Raw genomic sequence first — 13,671 nt, forward strand, 5'->3', positions numbered from 1 at the left:
CAGCATAGTGACAGACGAGAGAGATTGGGCAGCCACCCCCTCTGCATGATACACCTTATCCAGCTGAGCAGCCGAAAAGCGACAGTGCTTGTTAGGGAGCGTAGGATTCGCATTAGCCATGCCCTTGTTAGCCAACGGGGCTAGGTAGCTAGCTAGCTTTCTATCCACTGGAGGCATGTGCACCAGCCCTGCCCCCTCCATCCCCCACAGATCCATGAACGGGGCACAGCCATGCAGCATCAGTTTAGCTGAATGCGGGTTGGACCAGGTTGCCGTCAATGCTTCGACGATGTCAGGAAACAGGGGTAGGTTGTGCTTGACTGTGGCAGCCACACGGGGAAGGTAATTCCCATCTAACCTCGATGACTTCTGCCAAGGGCGTGAACACGGCCATACAATAGATGGCCCTAATCACCCCCAGACACACCTGGCTAACTTGATTGGTCATGTAATCATTTGGCGAAGTGCAGTCTTTTGTTTAGACATTAGCGTGCGTAGCGTGTAGGGCCGTGTGAGTGTGCATAGAGATAAGAATAAAATCCAAGGGTCAACTCAGATAGTCCATGTAGCCGTTTTGTGAGCTATTTAGCAAGCTCAACAATGAACCGGCATAATCCCAACTCATACGACTACCAACACAAACTGATTGTCATATCTGTAGTATGAATCTGCAGTTAGCTAAAGCTAACCAACTAGGTGGAATGTTCGCCAGCTAGCTAACAGGCTATAACTAGCAATGGAAATGGATTTCTGATTTGAATAATATTACTACACAGATCATACACGTAACGTTAGCTAGTGAGCCAGCAAGCTCACGTTCGCTAGCTACCTAACAGTACGCTTTAACTTGCAAATGAAAACGACGTTCTGACAAAATTAAAAATTATAATATCTGAAATATGTAGCTAGATTCTTACCCGTATACATGGATGAACGCTTCACGGCAGACTGGAACCATTTAACTATTTGTAGCTACATCTTGTTTGCCCAGCGTTGTGTCAAGTCTCTCCAGTTCACACTGACCGTGGCATGTGTAGAAAGTAGCYCATCGTAACTTTTTTCCAACTGATTTGTCAATAGCGCCTGCTAAATTCAGGGCATCAATGTTTTTGAGAAAAGTACCTAAACTTTTGTAGTTCTCRATGGCTAACGTTATRTCTTTMAAAAAAGCCACAATAGAAAGGATTATCAACACATACTGAGCAGCTCATGTTATAGACAGATGCATGCTACATGGAAGACCAATCCAAACTCATCTCCCGGCATGTCCAGCCCATCCATTATCTCAGCCAAWCATACTGTAGCTAGCGAGAAGGTTCCTGTATTTTTCCGCATTTTGATGGAGGGAAAAAAAGACAGTCAAATGCCTCTCCTGTGAAGAGACAGCAACCCCTCTCAGCAACCCCTCACGTGCGACATACACACACACCTTCTTGAAAACGGATCATTTCGCTATCTTTCCCTCCTTCCCTCTCTTTCCCTCCTTCCATCTCTCTCTTTCCCTCATTTCCCTCTTTAGGTGCTGGCCTGGTCCTGGGCTCCGGTGTGGAGCAGCTGTCCCTCTCCTGTCCCTGACTGGGCAAGCGTCTGGCCTGCCAGCCTGCAGCCTGGCACACAGCGGAGCTCCACCGCAGAGCCTAGTGAAGAGGGAAGGCCCCAACTCAGAGCTGCACCACAGAGCTGATTAAACTATCATCTCCGCCCGGCCTGAGCGCATTAGGCCCATATCCAATCCCATTAGGCTGCTCCCTCTCTTACACACACACACACACACACACACACACACACACACACACACACACACACACACACACACACACACACACACACACACACACACACACACACACACCACACATCAAAAAGCAATTCTTTTTCTATTCTCTCTTCCATGCACATTTTTACAGAGGGCTTCTGTTCTGAGGCTCCATTCTGCTTGAAAATATCAACAAACCTATTGAACCCCCTCAAGAAACACACATGCACACACATTCACAGCAACCCCTCACGTATCTCTTATTAATGAGACAGAAATACTGTACATATTGATTACACACATCCAGACAATTACCTGTCAACTCCTCTTCACTACATTGCACTTAACGCTGAACTATTCCAAAAGCCCCTGCCAATGAATTTAACTTGTACTCCCCTTTCCCTCTCTGCTTCCTTCTCCTCTCCTTCTCTATTTCACCCCTCTTCCCTCTCTCCTCTACCCTGGGAGGTGTGTGTGTGTATGCGTGTRCCGTTCGGCGGTGATCTGCCATCGATAATGGGGTTTCGTGGGGAGTGTACAGTAATTGGCGGAGGCTTAACGTCTGGGGGAAAGGAGAGGATTATGGATGGGAGGGAGAGTGGGCTGCCGCGATGTGAAACCCTGGGCAGGCACCCCCTCTGATTGGAGCTTAAATCTGCATTAACAGGGTCCCCACTGGCACCCACACAGAGCCACAACGTACTCACATGTTCTCCCTAGTTTATTTCCCTCTTACTTTCCCCTCTCCCTTCTTTTGTTCTTGATTCTGTCCTTCTCATCTCGTGTTATCATTCCGCATGTTTCTCTGTCGTTTGTTAGTTCGTTCATTAATTTGTTCTTTCTTTGGTTGGCTCATTTTTGGCACAACATACTCCCCATACAACAGCCATTTTCATGAGGTTGTTGATCGAGAGATGAAAGGGAGGGAGAGAGAAAGAAGCACAAAGATGGAAAGAGTGAGAGAGAGAGAGAGTAAAAGGTGCAGGGATGGAAAGATAAGAGGCAGTAAACGGTAAACAATGAAGGAACTCCTGGACCATTTCAATCTGATTTAAGGTCTGTGAACCAAATTGTTAGCTTTGGTGCAGTGCTTTATCGCAATTTTATAATCAATCCCAGTGTCAGACCGCAAAAACTACACAGGCTTTTGTTTACAATATAACTTTGATGATTTTTAAATGTTTCTAATTTAATTTAATTTATTAGGATCCCCATTAGCCGACGCCAATGGTGACAGCTAGTCTTACTGGGGTCCGACACATAATGAAAAAAACATTACGTAAATTTACATATAGTACCAGTCAAAGGTTTGGACACACCTACTCATTCAAGGGTTTCTCTTTATTTTTACTATTTTATACATTGTAGAATTTTTGTGAAGACATCAAAACTATGAAATAACACAAATGGAATCATGTAGTAACCAAAAAAGTCTTAAATAAATCAAAATATATTTATATTTGAGATTCTTCAAAGTAGCCATCCTTTGCCTTGATGACAGCTTTGCACACTCTTCGCATTATCTCAGCCAGCTTCACCTGGAACGCTATGTCACTCAATGTATTTATAGTTTTCAGTTTCCACTTCCTCAGATGGTTTATATCAGCAATTGAATTAGGCCTATATATAATATTACTGCACATAAAGATTCCTCTCTATTGAGAGAGAGAGAGAGAGAGAGAGAGAGACACACACAGAGACACAGAGACACAGAGACAGTGTGTGTGAAGGGACCAGGTGAGTGTGGATGAGTTCATGAATTACCTCCTACCTTGTGTTCCTCGTCCTCTAGGCCTATTTATCGCTCTCTCTGAATGGTTATGGTGAGCTCTCGGTCGATGATGCGACTACATTCTCACCCACGCACACAGACAGACGCAAAGACAGCTACAATGCCACCGCTGAAGGTGACAACACGAAGTCGTGACTCCCGTATGTGTCTGATAAGATAGGACCATATTATCCAACCTAACATTTACAGGGGGTCTCACAGTGGTGTCATTACGTAAAGCTACTGTAAATACCTGGATATGGCCCATTTCTTGACATGGTATGGCAATGAGTGTCTCTTAAGATTACAACATTGTAAAAGATGTTTGTAAAGTAGTGCCTTTAAAAGAGCAATTCCACCACTTTTCAACCTCATTTYCGTTATCTCCAGTGTCTACAAATGTGGAAATGGSGCATTTCTATGTTTTGTAGAAAGAATATGAAGTTAAAAAGTTCTACCCAATGATRTCATCAAAAGTCCAAAGTCCCAATGCAGGCGTTTTTATTTCAATACCAAATTAACCAATTTACCACATGGTGATGTCACCCTGGAAAGCTGAATGTCCCGCCCAGGCAAACCTGYTGATTAGAAGGTCTGGTGTAGATTGTATTTTCAACCAGCAACTATCAGGAAATAACATCGATTTTTTTTTATCACACTTTTACAGCTGTTGTACAATATGATACAAAACACAGGATTTTGACTGCACTGGGCCTTTAAACTTCTCAGTCCATAAATACTGGAGGAAAACTGTCACTGGGAGAAATGCTGCCCGTCTGCACACTTGTTGGCACCTTTCGAGCCGACAGTCAATATCTCATTGAACTCAGCAAATCACCTATGCGGCCTATCTTTTAGAGATAACTGAGTTACTGCTGAGCTTGTACTAGTATTAAAAAAAAAGAAGACATTTGCAGAAATACACTGTAGTAGCCTACTACATTTTAAAAGAATGTTGCCAATAACCGTTCTACTTTTKAAGCAATGTCATCTAGGCCTCCACCAGTCCAGCGTGCCGTATTGTAGTCTTCCCTCCAGTCTCTTACAGAAGTCTATTGGAGGATATCACTCATTGCTACTTGCTCGAAACGTACCTGCTCTCATGATTGAAGACAGCTATACTTTGGGTGTAGAAGGCATGTAGTCAATAGAGGATGAGAAAGGCTAATACATAGAATCAGTACTCCTGCAAGAGCAGCTCTGATTACATGTTTTTTTCCCCCTTCGGTTTTGAGCAGCTGCCAAAGTAGTCCACTACAACAACAAAAAGATATGTTGATTTAAAAAGAAAAAAAGAAAAGCACAAGTGCTAAAAGCCGAGATTGAACGCGACGACCAACAGTCCTCTGAGCTTGTTCCAGGCGAAAGGTGCAAAAACGAATGTACGAAAGGTGCAAAAACGAATGTACAGCGAGAACAGCCACAGTTTCATACCGTCTGCCTACCTGGTGATACACACGTCGCATCCTGGGAAAGACAAAGGATAGACCAGAGCAGGTATGGGCAACTTTAATGGGGGTGGGGGCCACAAAAATTGGAAACTAATCATTAGGGCCCGCAGTGGCTCGCGAGTCTGCGTACACACATCCATACCCACACATGCAGTCAGAGCCAGCCCTAGCCTTTTGGGGGTCTTAAGATAAATGTTGTTGCCTCCCACCCCCCTCACCCATTGTGAGCAAAACATTTTAGCGACCACCATATTTGACACCTGATAACACAGTTTTGACAATGGCCATTTAAAAAAATAATCATGTCAAAGCTGGTTTGCTTTGACACCCCATTTTGCCATGGGGTGGAGAGAGGATTTTACAATTTTCTAACTAATTTAATGCAATTCTACTCATTTTGCCATGGGGCGGAGAGGAATTTGGGGCAGTTTTAAATATGATATTGGGGGCCCMCCCTATCTCCACAGAGGAACTCTGGAGCTCTGTCAGAGTGACCATCGGGTTCTCAGTCTCATACCAAAGGGTCTGAATACTTAGATATTTTTTGATTTTTTAAAATAAATTGGCAAAAATTTCTAAAAAACAGTTTTTGCTTTGTCATTGTGTGTAGATTGTTGAGGGAAAAAATAATGGAATACATTTTTTAATAAAGCTGTAACGTAACAAAATGTGTGTGTGTGTGGGGGTGGGGGTCAATCCGCAGGTGTACACAGGGGGTCAGTTTCCCATCCCTGGACCAGAAGGAAGGAAGAGGAGGGGCGACAGAGTAAGAGAGAGTGAAGGGGGAAGAGGAAAACAAGACACTACATTTGCGGCTTGTAGAGAGCTTTTCATACTACAGCCGAACCGAGTATAGCCAAACCAAGCTGTACTGAGCTGGCCCACCATAGTAGCTGGAATCGTGCGGAAAAGGTGAAAAGTAAATATCCAACACAGTTTGGTTTGGTTCGGCACGATTGTGTGAAATGGTTATACTGTAGGAGCCCCTAAAAACCAATTCCATGTTATGTCATGTCAAACATAACCTTTATGGCAGAAAGGGGGAAACTGAAGCTGGGAGATGAAAAGGTAAGCACACTGCATGAGAAACGGAACTACATGTACAGTGCCTTCGGAAAGCATTCAGACCCCTTGACTTTTTCCACATTTTGTTACGTTACAGCCTTTTTCTAAAATTGATTTAAACGTTTTTTYCCCCCTCATCAATCTACACACAATACCCCATAAGGATAAAGGAAAAACTGATTTTTGGAAATGTTTGCTAATTTATATAAAACCCCCCCCAGAAATATCACATTTACATAAGTATTCAGACCCTTTACTCTGACATGCACTGTCAACTGTGGGACCTTATTTAGACAGGTGTGTGCCTTTCCAAATCATGTCCAATGAATTGAATTTACCACAGGTAGACTCCAATCAAGTTCTAGAAACATCTCAAGGATGATAAATGGAAACAGGATGCATCTGAGCTGAATTTCGAGACTCAGAGCAAAGGGTCTGAACACTTATGCAAATAAGGTATTTCTGTTTTTTTATTTTTAATAAATTAGCAAACATTTCTAAAAACCTGTTTTCGCTTTGCCATTATGGGGTATTGTGTGTAGATTGCTGATATATTTTTTTATTTAATCMATTTTAAAATAAGGCTGTAACGTAACAATATGTGGAAAAAGTCAAGGGGTCTGAATACTTTCCGAAGGCACTGTATACCTTTGCTTTTCTAGAATTCTATAGAATAACATTACACTGAATGAAAACACCTTGCTATCAGTAAAGCTGGAGTGCATTCAAATGAGTCTGTTGCCTACTGTTGCATTCCTGGTGACAGAGGTGCTGATGGATCTCCACAGCTTACCATTAAATGTATATGTAGCATCACAAATGGAATCCTATTCCCTTTATAGTGCACTGCCTTTGAACAAGGCCTTGGTTCTAATATATCCTATCCCAGTGTCATCCAGCTGTGAATGTCTACCTATGCCACCTCTCTCTCTCTCTCTCTCTCTTTCTCTCTCGTTCCCTTTCCATTTCTCTACTTCCCTCCCTCTCTAGAGACAGTGACTTGGCAGAGCAGAAAATGAGGAGAAATTTGATTTGAAGAGGTACTGAGTCCACCATATTCCTCCCTCTCCTGTGCACGCCATCCCTTCTCCAATACTATAACTTTGAAGCAGAACAATAGTGCAACAGCAGATTGAGGTTTCCCGAATCCCCCAATTTTGCCAATGCTGTGAAGTGTGTGTGTGTGTGTGCACGTGCATGCGTGCGCAATTACGCCAAGAAATATCAAAGCTAACACTCACCATCCATTTCCAAATCTCACTCTCAAATCCGCACTTTGACTTTCTCAACTACATGCACGTCTCACGCAACTCTTATCTGAATTCACAGTCGGTGGCTACGCACATTTAGTGCGAATTAAATTGCACGGTGTCTAATTAATTAGGGGTTAGTGCAATTTGAGATGTATGAGGGGCTTCTGTGCGACTGAGCGCATAATGTGAGTTGGCGTGCGTGTGACAGGTACACTACACCTGAGCTGAGACAATCTGTTCCCTCTCTTGCCTGTGTGTGTGCGCGCGTCGCTCGCTCAGACAAAGTGCATGAATCGCACGGCACAGTGACCGAAATCCCATGTTTCTTTCACAAAAGTTGAAATACAATCCTAGAAACCGAGGCCAGGGATTCCAAACAAAGTCAGCGGCTGTCATCTGTCACAGTTATTTGTGTTGTTGGCTGAATTCTCTCAGTAAAATAAAGAACAACAAACAGAGCTCATATGGCTTTTTTGATGCCAGACAAATCACCATTTTGTTTTACACGTCCTTCACTGGGTTCCATTCAAAACKAGTCAAAAAAGCAAATAATATTATATCCTATTCAATTGCCTGATTCGTGGTCGTGACAGAGCTATATACACTAGTGCCATTGCCATGTTATACGCATGTAATTACGCAGAAATCCAGTTTGAAACCACGACAGGAATTCAAGAAACCAAGACAGGAATTCAACTGTGCATTCCCAATGATGAGAACTGAATTAACTTGACCAAGATTATGTGAAAAATATCAGGTATTGAAATCAGGCATGGTGTAGGCTATGGCTATATGGGCACTTGGCCACATACATAGAAACCGTGATCGCTGTTGTAATACTTCCCAAGGAAGTTAATGGGCATAATTTCATATAATTACACTATAACAATTTCTTTCATCCCCGATGTCACGTGGCCACAGTGATAAAGATTAAAACTTGAATCGGCAAGGGGTTTGATCGTCAAGGGGTTTCCCCCTCTCTGTTTCTCGCTCTCTCTATCTCACCCACTCTCTCTCTCTCTCTCTCTCTCTCTCTCTCTCTCACACACAGCCCACACGCCATATGTTTTACTTTCCATTGAAAATCCTATTTTCCCTAACCCTAACCTTATCCCTAACCCTAATCCTAACCCCTAACCATAATGTCAAACCATAATTGTAATCCTAACTTTAATTGTAACCCTAACCCTAAACCTAACCCCTAATCTTAAAATAGCCTTTGTCCTCGAAGGGATTTCGGAAATGTCCCCATGAGAGAGAATTTTCCTTGTTTTACCATTCCTTTGGGAGATTTTGGGATTTCCGGTACCCACGACAATAGTAATACAAGACCACACACACACACGCACACACGACACACACACGACACACGCACACGCACACACACACACACACACACACACACACACACACACACACACACACACACACACACACACACACATAATAGGCTACAACAGCACACCCAGGTGTTGTTGAACATTGAGGAAAGTAATGGACCCCTCAATGTTTGTAAGCAGAATACATGAATTGCCCCATCCGTGGTGGTTGCTACCCAAACGCCAATATCTTACCACATAGCAGCTGCATCCAAGCGCAGGTCTTGTAGACAGTGGCGGTGTTGCAGAAGAAGAAGAGATGAAGCAGGCGATGCATCCCAAGATCAGCACCATGGACAGCAACACGAAGAAGGTTGCCGCTTTAAATGCGCTCGAAGGGATGCTGCTGAATTCGGCGAAGGTTCCTTGGCAGGTGAGCTCCCGGTTGGAGTTCCCAGTGCCCACGCAGTAGTGGAACAAGCCGAAGTAGCCGGCGTGTGGGGTGTTCACGCTGTCCCCAATCCAGTAGGGCTGAATGAACACCACCACGTTAATAATRGCCAAACATATGGTGAAAATAGCCCACAGAACCCCAATGGCCCGCGAATTCCGCATGTAGTTGTCATGGTAAATCTTGGAGGCTTCTTGCGAAGGCAGCATTTTCCCCACCCCTGGCGTTACCCGTAATCTCCTCGTCTCCCCCCTATCTTCTTCAATGGTCCCTCAGCTACGCTTTTGATATGCACACTCCGGGGTCTCTAAAATATGGAGATAAAAATGTTCTTATGCAAATTACACAAAGGTCTGCACTGTCTCCCCAGGTCCACTGTCTCCCCAGGTCCACTGTCTCCCCAGGTCCAGGTCCAGGCTTTATTTAGTATCACATCCAAATGGTTTCCAAATGACGGAAGACCGAAGCGTTAAGCCCAAAGCGTGATTCAACAATGATGGGGAAGATCCTCCCTCCTCTCAACACGTAACGACACAGCAGAGTCGATCAAGCTCACATTGCACAAAACAATGGTCTTGGAAAAACTGGATTAGACGCATTATTTGCCATTCACCACCACCGGCAGAGTGTTAATAATGAAGCTATACGACTCCCATTAGACCGAACGGTTCAAATGAGAGACAAGCAGCGCTGCCGAGCCCCACTGATGAATCTTCCGCGAACGAATTGAGATATAAGGAAAACGGGAGCATTCGTTACAAACGCCTGTCATGTTGTTACATACAGCCGGAAAAAGAGACCGATACTTGTCCTTTGAAGAATGAAGACGAGAAAAGGTGGGCTTTAGTCGTATCACTATACATACAAGACCCCATGGTCGTGGGTTTTAATACTATCTCCTGGTTTTCCCTCTCGCTCTCTCCTCCGCGCGATCACGCTCACCGGGGGATGTTGAGGGTTGTCGATGATGGCGCGCACACGTTTGAATATTGCAGAAATGTGAACGCCTCCAGTGTCCATACCTCACTGGTAATTCTCAATTCCCAACCAAACACAAGTTGATGTATAGCCTACAGAGAAAACAATTGTAAAATGGTGCATGGATGTATAGGCTATGCTACGGGGACTTACAGGGCTTAGCAAAACCTAATACTAAATACTAAATACTAAATACTAATCCATTGACAAATTAATTAATAGGTGTTAAAACATGGCAATGATTTAAAGGCAACGTCAAGTTGGTTACTTTTCTAACCACATTGCATCCTGCACACTAAAAACAAATGGTTACATATAGTGCCAAATAAGGGTTATTTTGCTTTTAACCATAGGGGATCCCTTTTTGGTGCTATATATACTGAACAAAAATATGAACGCAACATGTAAGGTGTTGGTACCATGTGTCATGAGCTGAAATAAAAGATCCCAGAAGTGTTCCATATGCACAAAAATATTATTTCTCTCAAATTGTGTRCACAAATGTGTTTACATCCCTGTTAGTGAGCATTTCTCCTTTGCCAAGATAATCCATCCACCTGACATGTGTGGCATATCAAGAAGCTGATTAAACAGCATGATCATTACACAAATGCACCTTGTGCTGGGGACAATAAAAGGCCACTCTAAAATGTGCAGTTTTGAGGGAGCGTACAATTGGCATGCTGATTGCAGGAATGTCCACCAGAGCTGTTGCCAGAGAATTTAATGTTAATTTATCTAACATAAGCCACCTCCAAAGTCGTTTTAGAGAATTTGGCAGTACATCCAACCGACCTCAAAACTATGCCAGCCCAGGACCTCCACATCCAGTTTCTTCACCTGCAGGATTGTCTGAGACCGGCCACACGGACAGCTGATGAAACAGAGGAGTGTTTCTGTCAGTATAAAGCCCTTTTGTGGGGAAAAACTTATTCTGATTGGCTGGACCTGACTCTCCAGTGGGTGAAATCCATAGATTAGGGCCTAATTTATTTATTTCAATTGGCTGATTTCCTTATATTAACTGTAACTCAGTAAAATTGTTGAAATTGTTGTTTGTTGCGTTTATATTTTTGTTCAGTATAGAACCCTTTTTTGTAGGTTCTATAAAGAACCCTTATGGTGCTATAAAGAACCCTTTTTAATTGTTATTTATAGAACCTTTATTGAGAATGGCTCTATTAATGTCACGCTCGTCATAAAGATTGGACCAAGGTGCAGCGTGGTAGGCGTACATTTTCCTTTATTAAATGAACACCGAACAAAAACAACAAAATACCAAACGAAACGTGAAGCTAATAATAGTGCTAACATGCAACTATCCACAGACAAGATCCCACAAAGCACAAAGGGAAAATGGCTGCCTAAATATGATCCCCAATCAGAGACGACGATAAACAGCTGCCTCTGATTGGGAACCATATCAGGCCAACGTAGCATTATAATTCCCCTAGATAACCCACCCTAGTCATTGTCACGCCCCAACCACCATAGAGAATAAACAGCTCTCTATGGTCAGGGCGTGACAGTACACCCCCCCCCCCCCTCCCAAAGGTGCGGACTCCGACGTCAAAATCTGACTCAATAGTGGAGGGTCCGGGTGGGCATCTACCGTCGGGGGCGGCTCCGGTGCGGGGCGAAGTACCCACTCCGCTCGTGTCGCCAGAGGAACCGGACCGTGAATCGTCGCGGATACTTCCGGACAGTGGATCGTCCCGGGGGCTCCTGCGGGAATCGTCGCAGGAGGAACCGGACCGTGAATCGTCGCCGAGGGCTCCGGGCCGTGGATCGTCGCTGGAGGAACCGGACCGTGAATCGTCGCCGGAGGCTCCGAACCGTGGATCGTCGCCGGGGACTCCGACCGTAGATCGTCGCTGGGGACTCCAGACTGAGAACCCCCACTGGAGGCTCCGGACCGCAGACCGTCGCTGGAGCTCCGGACCGCAGACCGTCTCAGGAGGTTCCGGACCGCGGACCGTCTCAGGAGGTTCCGGACCGTGGCCGTCGTAGGAGGTTGTGGACCGTCGTTGAGGTTCCGGACCGTGGATCGTCGTTGGAGGTTCCGGACCGTGGGCTGTCGTTGGAGGTTCCGGACTGTGAAACGTCGCCGGACGCTCTGGACTGGGAACTGTCGCCGGAAGCTCTGACTGGGACCTGTCGCCGGAAGCTCTGGACTGGGAACTGTCGCCGGAAGCTCTGGACTGGGACTGCGCCGGAAGCTCTGGATGGGACCGTCGCCGGAAGCTCTGGACTGGGACCTGCGCCGGAAGCTCTGGACTGGGAACTGTCGCCGGAAGCTCTGGACTGGAACTGTCGCCGGAAGCTCTGGACTGGGAACTGTCGCCGGAAGCTCTGGACTGTGGAGGCGCACTGGAGGCCTGGAGCGTGGGACGTACAGGTGCACCGCGGCTGATGACACACAACCTCAGGGCGAGTGCGGGGAGGAGGCACAGGACGTACTGGACTGTGGAGGCACACTGGAGGTCTAGAGCGTAGAGCTGGCCCACCCGTCCTGGCTGGATGTTCACTTTAGCCCGGCACGTGCGAGAAGCTGGCACAGAACGCACTGGGCTGTGAAGGCTCACTGGGGATACAGCGCGTAGAGCCGGCGCAGGATATCCTGGTCCGAAGAGGCGTACTGGAGACCAGGAGCACTGAGCCGGCACAACCCGTCCTGGCTGGATGCTCATTTTCGCACAGCAAGTGCGGAGAGCTTACACCGAGCGCACCGGGCTGTGAGTGCGCACTGGAGACACAGTGCGTATCACCGCATAACATGGTGCCTGAACGGTCACACGCTCCTGAAAGCGAGTGTGGGAAGTTGGTTCTGGTCTGAATCCTGGCTCCGCCAACCACCCCGTGTGCCTCCCAATTTTTTTGAGGGGGGCTGCCTCTCGTGCTTGTGTCTTGGTTGCGAACCCCGGTGTCGTCATTGTTCCTCCCTTGCTGCCTCCATCTGCACCCATGGAAGGCGATCCTTTCCAGCCAGGATCTCCTCCCATGTCCAGGATCCCTTACCGTCCAGGATCTCCTCCCATGTCCAGGATGTCTGCTCCTCCTGGCCATGCTGCTTGGTCCGTTTGTGGTGGGATCTTCTGTCACGATCGTTGGTTGAATTAATGGACCAAGGCGCAGCATGCATAGAGTTCCACATCTTTAATAATGAAACTCACAAAAACAATAAAGGATAAACGATACGTGAAGCTGATGTAGTGCTAGCAGGCAACAATACATAGACAAGATCCCACAAAAACCCAGTGGGAAAAGGCTGCCTAAATATGATCCCCAATCAGAGACAACGATAGACAGCTGCCTCTGATTGGGAACCATACTAGGCCAACATAGAAATGAAAAAACTAGACTACCCACCMTAATCACACCCTGACCTAACCAAAATAGAGAATAAAAAGTATCTCTAAGGTCAGGGCGTGACAATTAAGAACATTTCTCAATCTCAAAAGTTCTACAATAACCTTTTGAAGAACCATACAGGGTTATTTTTCCTGGTCAGTCATATTATATTGTTAAAATTCCATAGACTGTGTTAATTGAGGAGTTTAATCAGGTGTGCTTGCCCTGGAATGGCTTGGGGTCCGTAAGGAGAGAATTGAGAACCACTAATTTAGA

General features: G+C 45.5%; 1 pseudogene; it reads right to left on the reverse strand.

Moving 5' to 3' along the window:
* LOC111962096 (LHFPL tetraspan subfamily member 3 protein-like) overlaps positions 1-9,970 on the reverse strand; it is a 60,960-nt pseudogene extending 50,990 nt beyond the window's left edge.
* Positions 9,971-13,671: the final 3,701 nt, after the last annotated feature.

Source organism: Salvelinus sp. IW2-2015, linkage group LG1 (assembly GCF_002910315.2).
Source record: "Salvelinus sp. IW2-2015 linkage group LG1, ASM291031v2, whole genome shotgun sequence".
Lineage (NCBI taxonomy): Eukaryota > Metazoa > Chordata > Actinopteri > Salmoniformes > Salmonidae > Salvelinus > Salvelinus sp. IW2-2015.